The following is an 8,138-nucleotide window of genomic DNA, read 5'->3' as shown; positions in this document are numbered from 1 at the left end:
TTTCTTTTATAAACAAATATCATGGAAAATATTTATTCAGTATATTTTACTTAAAACCAAAGCAAAACATACTATAGATTATGGTGAAAATAAGAATTTTAAAATAATTCTATCATTACTGACATTTATAATACTGTTTCAGTTCAGTTCAGTCACTCAATCATGTCTGACTCTTTGTGACTCCATGGACTGCAGCACGCCAAGCTTTTCTGTTCATTACCAACTCCCGGAGCCTACTCAAACTCATGTCCATCACATTAGTGATGCCATCCAACCATCTCATCTTCTGTCATCCCCTTCTCTTCCTGCCTTCAGTCTTTCCCAGCATCAGGGTCTTTTCCAATGAATCAGCTCTTCACATCAGGTGGCCAAAATATTGGAGTTTCAGCTTCAGCATCAGTCCTTCCAAAGAATATTCAGGACTGATTTCTTTTAGGATGGACTGGTTGGATCTCCTTGTTGTCCAAGGCACTCTCAAGAGTCTTCTCCAACACCACAGTTCAAAAGCATCAATTCTTTATTGCCCAGCTCTCACATCCATACATGACTACTGGAAAAACCATAGCTTTGACCAGACAGACCTTTGTTGGTAAAGTAATGTCTCTGCTTTTTAATATGCAGTCTAGGTTGGTCAATAATTATAAAATAAAATATAAGGAGAGATCTAAAAACATTTTATAAACAAATCAATAACATTTTCAAAAACAATCTGAGGAAAATAGGTCTCTGACATAATGTAAAATGCAAAGGCCCTGCTAGTTGTCACTTCAGCATCATTCCTCCTATTCTTCTTGGTAACAGAACCCACAAGTGCATTAGGATATGTGGTCACCCAGATTAAAGGTTATTCCCAGCCTTCCTTGCAGCTGGCTGGGCTCGTGTCACTAAATTCTGGCCTATGTGATTTAGCAAAAAAGTACTGTATGACTGCTAGAAAACATCTTTACATGGAGAAGATGTGTTTTGTCCCTACTCCTCCTTACCACTAGTTGTAGTGCAGACCCTGGGGCCAGAAGGTAAGCAGCCACCCAGAAAAGATGAAGAGGCCAGGTATTCAGGATGGCAAAGCAATGATGCAGAAGAAATCTGGTGCTATGATGACCATGGAGTCTCCACATGTTGCTACAGTGTGTGGGGGGGAGATAAAAATCTTGCTTATGCCTATGGTTTTGATTTCCCCATCACTTGCAACCAAACCTAATCTTTAGAATTACTATTGTTCTGGATCTTAAAATTTGTCATCAGAAGAAAAAAAAGTTGTAAGTATGTATGGGGATGGGTGTTAATAATACTTATTGCAGATATCATTTTGTAATATATGCAAATTCTGAGTTTTTATGCTGGATACCTGAAAGTATTATAATGTTATATGTCAATTCTCTGGACTTGGCAGGTGTTGAAAGTTCTATTCTCTTCAGGAATGATTTTCAAGTTTCTTTGGAGGGAAGCCCATTACTGGAAGACTTATCCAAGGTTCCTGTGGTGCAGGGCAATGCACCACCTCTGACTGACTGACCATGATTCCTACCTGGGCCCCTAGACTTTCAGTATGCCCCTCCAGCTTCTCTCTTCAGAGAGAGAGAATCTCTCCAGGTAAAGCCTCCTCACCTACTCTCCTCTATTTCTCCTTTCCCTCATCTGTTCTGTAAAAAACTCATGAATTTTTTGTCCCCAACAAATTCTGGAAAAACAGCCTGCCTCCATGGATCAATGTCTCCTCATTCCACCCTCAGAGCAGCCAGCCAGCCAACCACAGTCAGCCTCCTACCCTTTCATTTGTCTGACCTGAGACAGTCCATTGAGTCTCCAAGAAGCAAGAACTTGGAAGAACCATGCCGAGCTCGCTGTTTCTTTTGAAACAGCTGCCTGTTTTTCAAGGCAGAATAAAAAAGCAGAGTGTAGTAGATTTACAGTTCTCTGATAGCTTTCCCCTAATTCCTCTTCTAATCTCCGTTTCTGCCCTTTTAGATCATCAATGTGGGTGGAGACCTACTCAGAACTAGTTTTTGATCATCTCCTTTGCAAGTACCATAGGCTAATTTCACACCCCATTTGACATATAGGAGACATTTGCACATGCTTGCAAGGCCTCAGCCAAAGCTAAGACTTAGATACTTTAGTTTTAGTATTCAGTTATAAACACAAATATCTACTTTTTTTTTTTTCTTTCATTTATTTTTATTAGCTGGAGGCTAATTACTTTACAATATTGTAGTGGTGTTTGTCATACATTGACATGAATCAGCCATGGATTTACATGTATTCCCCATCCCGATCCCCCCTCCCACCTCCCTCTCTACCGGATCCCTCTGGGTCTTCCCAGTGCACCAGGCCCGAGCACTTGTCTCATGCATCCCACCTGGGGTGGTGATCTGTTTCACTTTAGATAATATACAAGCTGTTCTCTCGAAACATCCCACCCTCGCCTTTTTTAAATTTAGTTTTTTGATGCCTGTTTTTCAAGGCAGGATAAAAAAGCAGAGGGTAGTAGACTTACAGTTCTCTGATAGCTTTCCCCTAATTCCTCTTCTAATCTCTGTTTCTGCCCTTTGGGATCATCAACGTGGGTGGAGACCCACTCAGAACTAGTTTTTGATCATCTCCTTTGCAAGTACCATAGGCTAATCTCACACCTCATTTGATATATGGGTGACATTTGCACATCCTTACAAGGCCTCAGCCAAAGCTAAGACTTAGATACTTTAGTTTTAGTATTCAGTTATAATCACAAATGTTTACTTTTTTAAATTTAGTTTTCATCATGTTTAGATACACTTTGTTGGATTTTTGTTATTATTGTTTTGAAAGCAATCATTTGCTTGTATGGACAAGATTCATTATTTAAAATGATGCCACCCACTGATCACAAAAGGCAACATGTTGCCCAATCTTCCAAATTTCCACTGGCTAACTTTCAAGGAATTCACTTAAACCACCTGAGGCATGTTTGCTACTACCCCACCTTATTTTGTAACAGTTAGCCATTGTTTTCTCCCTGTTTAAGTTGCTACATCTGCAAAGGTTGTTACATGGCCTTCCAAGCTAGCAATAATGGCATTAAAGATATTAGGCATAGTTGGAGACTGCTGAAGGGATATTATAAGTAGGTTACACTTACTTGATCTTTTTTTTTTTTCTATTTTGGTTTAATGAAAATAAAGCAATGGTTTTGTTGTATTGTAGGACCAGCTTTAAGAAAACTGTAGAATAAAATCATTGAAAGTTTGCAAATAATTTATCCTTTTGTATTCAGGATTTTAAAACTTTGGAATTTTAGAAGTTGATATTTTATTAGTTGATCACCAATTCAGAGCTTGGCTACTGCCCAATTTTGGGCATCACCTCATTACAGACATGTAAAAAAATAGCCACCTTGATGCTTTGTTGGAAAGGATAAGAAGAGGTCTGTAGCATTGCTACCAAATACAATATTTTTGTTGATACTAGCAATATCATTTTATTCACCAAAAATATAATTAATAAAGTTTCTACTCAGTAAGATAAAATTCTGATGTTTTGTATGTGTTAGGATATATTGTGTGTATGGTGGGAGGAGAGAGAAAAAAGGGGGGGAAATGGTAAAATCTAAGAAATTATACATGTGAAAGCAGCATTTTAAAAATGCAAAAGGAAACAGAATAAAGCATATTTAGTAACTGCCACATATAAACTGAAGTATGTTCACAGAAAAATTATCCAAAAGTGATAAAGTCAAACCATATTATATGAAGAGGACCAAAGAATTGATGCTTTTGAACTGTGGTCTTGGAGAAGACTCTTGAGAATCCCTTGGACTGCAAGGAGATCCAACTAGTCCATCCTGAAGGAGATAAGTCCTGGGTGTTCATTGGAAGGACTGATGCTGAAGCTGAAACTCCAATACTTTGGCTACCTCATGCAAAGAGTTGACTCGTTGGAAAAGACCTTGATGCTGGGAGGGATTGGGGGCAGGAGGAGAAGGGGACGACAGAGGATGAGATGGCTGGATGGCATAACCGACTCGATGGGCATGAGCTTGAGTAAACTCCGAGAGTTGGTGATGGACAGGGAGGCCTAGTGTGCTGCAGTCCATGGGGTTGCAAAAAGACAGACACATCTCAGTAACTGAACTGAACTGAACTGACTGATTTGTGTGCAGAAGACTATCTCAAGGGAAATATGTGAGCTATTTCATGTGTTGGAAGGTTTATCATTTATAGAGAGAATAAACTCTCATGGTTCCTAGTTTCTTAAAGAACAAAGCCCATACATTTCAGGTTGGCATACAAAAATCTTGCACAATCTCATTCCAAATTACTTTTCCAACTGTAGGCTTTCTAACTGCAAACACGTCAACTCTAAACAATTTCTCTCTTACTTCTACTTTTTCCTTGTATCATTTTCCTACCAAGAATGCCTTACTCCTCTTTTCTGTCTAAAGGACACTTACTCATCATCTAAAGATCAGTATGGATTTTTAAAAATTAAGTTATTTTTAATTGAATGATAATTGCTTTACAGAATTTTGTTGCTTTCTATCAAATTTCAACATGAATCAGCCATAGGCATACATATGTCCCCTCCCTTTTGACCCTCCCTCCCATCTCCCTCCCCATCCCACCTCTCTAGGTTGATACAGAGTCCCTGCTTGAGTTTCCTGAGACATACAGCAAATTCCCATTGGCTGTCTATTTTACACATGGTAATGTAAGTTTCCAGGTTACTCTTTCCATACATCTCACCCTCTCTTCCCCTCTCCCCATGTCCATAAATCTATCCTCTGTTTCTCCATTGCTGCCCTATAAATAAATTCTTCCATATCATTTTTTTAGATTATGCATAGATTCATTAGAATATGATATTTATCTTCTTCTTTCTGACTTACTTCACTCTGTTTAATAGGTTCTAGGTTGATCCACCTCATTAGAACTGACTCAAATGCATTCCATTTTATGACTGAGCAATATTCCATTGGGTATATGTACCACAACTTCTTTATCCATTCATCTGTCGATGGACACCTAGGTTGCTTCCATGTTCTAGCTATTGTAAATAGTGCTGCAATGAACAATGGGTACATGTGTCTTTTTCAATTTTGGTTTCCTCAGGGTATATGCCTAGGAGTGGGATTGCTGGGTCATATGGTGGTTTTATCCCTAATATTTTAACGAGTCTCCATACTGTCTTCCATAGTGGCTGTATCGATTTACATTCCCACCAACAGTGCAAGAGCATTCTCTTTTCTCCACACCCTCTCCAGCATTTATTGTTTGTAGATTTTTTTGATGATGGCCATTCTCACTGGTGTGAGGTGATATCTCATTGTAGTTTTGATTTGCATTTCTCTAAGAATGAGCAATGTTGAGCATCTTTTCATGTGTTTGTTGGCCATCTGTATGTCTTCTTTGAAGAAATGACTGTTTAGGTCTTTTTCCCACTTTTGATTGGGTTGTTTGCTTTTCTGGCATTGAGTTGTATAAGCTGCTTGTATATTTTGGAAATTAATCCTCTCTCAGTTGTTTCATTTGCTGTTATTTTCTCACATTCTGAGGGTTGTCGTTTCACCTTTCTTATCATTTCCTTTGCTATGCAAAAGCTTTTAAGTTTAATCAGGTCCCACTTGTTTATTTTTGTTATTTCCATTACTGCAGGAGGTGGGTCATAGAGGATCTTGCTTTGATTTATGTCATCAAGTGTTCTGCCTATGTTTCCCTCTAAAAGTGTTATAGTTTCTGGTCTTCCATTTAGATCTTTAATCCATTTTATCTTTGTGTATGGTGTTAGGAATTGTTCTAATTTCATCCTTTCACATGTAGCTGTCCAGTTTTCCCAGCACCATTTATTGACGAGGCTGTCTTTGCCCCAGTGTATATTCTTGCCTCCTTTGTCAAAAATAAGGTACTCATAGGTGCACGGGTTTATTTCTGGGCTAACTTATTCCATTGGTCTACATTTCTGTTTTTGTGCCAGTACCATACTGCCTTGATAACTGTAGCTTTGTAGTATAATCTGAAGTCAGGAAGGTTGATTCCTCCAGCTCCATTCTTCTTTCTCAAGATTGCTTTGGCTATTTGGGGTCTTTTGTGTTTCCATAGGAATTGTGAAATTTTTTGCCCTAGTTCTGTGAAAAATGCCATTGGTAATTTGATAGGGATCACATTAAATCTGTAGATTGCATTTGGTAATATAGTCATTTTCACAATATTGATTCTTCCTACCCAGAAACATGGAATATCTCTCTATCTGTTTATGTCAACTTTGATTTCTTTCATCAGCATCTTATAATTTTCTGTGTACAGTTGTTTTGTCTCCTTAGGTAAGTTTATTCCTAGATATTCTTTTTGTTTATTCCTAGATATTCTTTTTGTTGCAATGGTGAATGGGATTGATTCCTTAATTTCTCTGATTTTTCATAGTTAGTATATAGAAATGCTAGTGATTTCTGTGTATTGATTTTGTATCCTGCAATTTTGCTAAATTCACTGATTAGCTCTAGTAACTTTCTGATACTATCTTTAGGGTTTTCTATATACAGTATCATGTCATCTGCAAACAATGGGAGATTTACTTCTTCTTTTCCAATCTGGATTCCTTTTATTTCTTTTTTTTTTTTTTTTTCTCTGATTGCTGTAGCTGGGACTTCCTAAAACAAAGAAACAAAAGCCCAGGACTAGATGGCTTCACAAGAGAATTCTATCAAACAGTTAGAGAAAAGCTAATGCCTATCCTTCTAAAACTCTTTCAAAAAATTACAGAGAAAGGAACACTCCCAAACTCATTCTATGAGGCCACCATCACCCTGATACCAAAACCAGACAGACAACACACACAAAAAAAACTACAGGCCAATATCACTGATGAACATGGATGCAAAAATCCTCAAGAAAATTTTAGCAAAGAGAATTCAGCAACACATCGAAAAGCTCTTACACCATGATCCAGTTGGGTTTATTTCAAGGACATAAGGATTCTTCAATATCTGCAAATCAATCAGTGTGATATACTGTATTAACAGATTGAAAGATAAAAACCATATGATAATCTCAATAGATGCAGAAAAAGCCTTTGACAAAATTCAGCACCCATTTATGATTAAAACTCTTCAAAAAATGGGCATAGAAGAAACCTACATCAATATAGTAAAGGCCATATATGATAAGCCTACAGCAAACTTTATTCTCAATTGTGAAAGACTGAAAACATTCCCCCTAAGATAAGGAACAAGACAAGGGTGTCCACTTTCACCACTATTATTCAACATAGTTTTGGAAGTCCCAGCTACAGTAATCAGAGAAGATAAAAATCAGAATCAATTTCTAAATAAACATCTAACTTCCTATTCTTCCTACATGATGATTCCTAGAGCTAGGATTATTATTGTTGTTGTAATTTCCCATTATCATTTTTACATAATAAAGTTTAAATTTCCACAGTGTAGATTAAGAATTTGAAAACAAAAATTGAGTTTGACCATTATGTCACCACAATTACTGATGAATAGCTATGTAAGCTTGAGATGAAGAAAGTCTTTGTCAGCAAACACTAAAGACATAATACATTAGGAAAATATTACCTTATTTGTCACAAAAATAGAAATAAAAAGTAAAAAATGAAATTAAGGGGCAAACAACAATGTTCCCATCATAAATTGGGAAGTTAAATATATTCAAAACACACAGAGCGCTGACTATTCAGTGCTCCACCTGCCTGATCAGAATGGATCATTCATTCCCCTCTAGTCTCATAGCATTTTTGTTTTCAATCACTTTCAACATGTTCTAATTCTATTTGGACCTTTTTTGACTAGTCTGGGAGTTTCTAAAGTGGAGCTATTTCACCTTTATCTTCTCCTTTTTGCTCTTCAATTAGTAATTCAAACAGTGGAACTGTAATAAGCTGAATTATGAGCTGAATTATGCCCCCTAAATGATATGTGTATTTTCTAACCCATGGTACTTGTGAACATGATAATACTTGGAAATAGGGTATTTGCAGATATAGTCAAGCTAGAAGGGCATCATTAGGGTGAGCCCTAATCTGTGCCTTATAAGCAGTGAAAATACAAACACAGATACACAGGGAAATAATGATGGAGGCAGAGATGGGAGTGTGCTCAGTCACTCAGTCATGTCCAACTCTGCAACCCCATGGACTGCAGC

This window comes from Dama dama, chromosome 18 (genome assembly GCF_033118175.1).
Source record: "Dama dama isolate Ldn47 chromosome 18, ASM3311817v1, whole genome shotgun sequence".
Classification (NCBI taxonomy): Eukaryota; Metazoa; Chordata; class Mammalia; order Artiodactyla; family Cervidae; genus Dama; species Dama dama.
Note: the sequence above shows the minus strand (reverse complement) of the source record.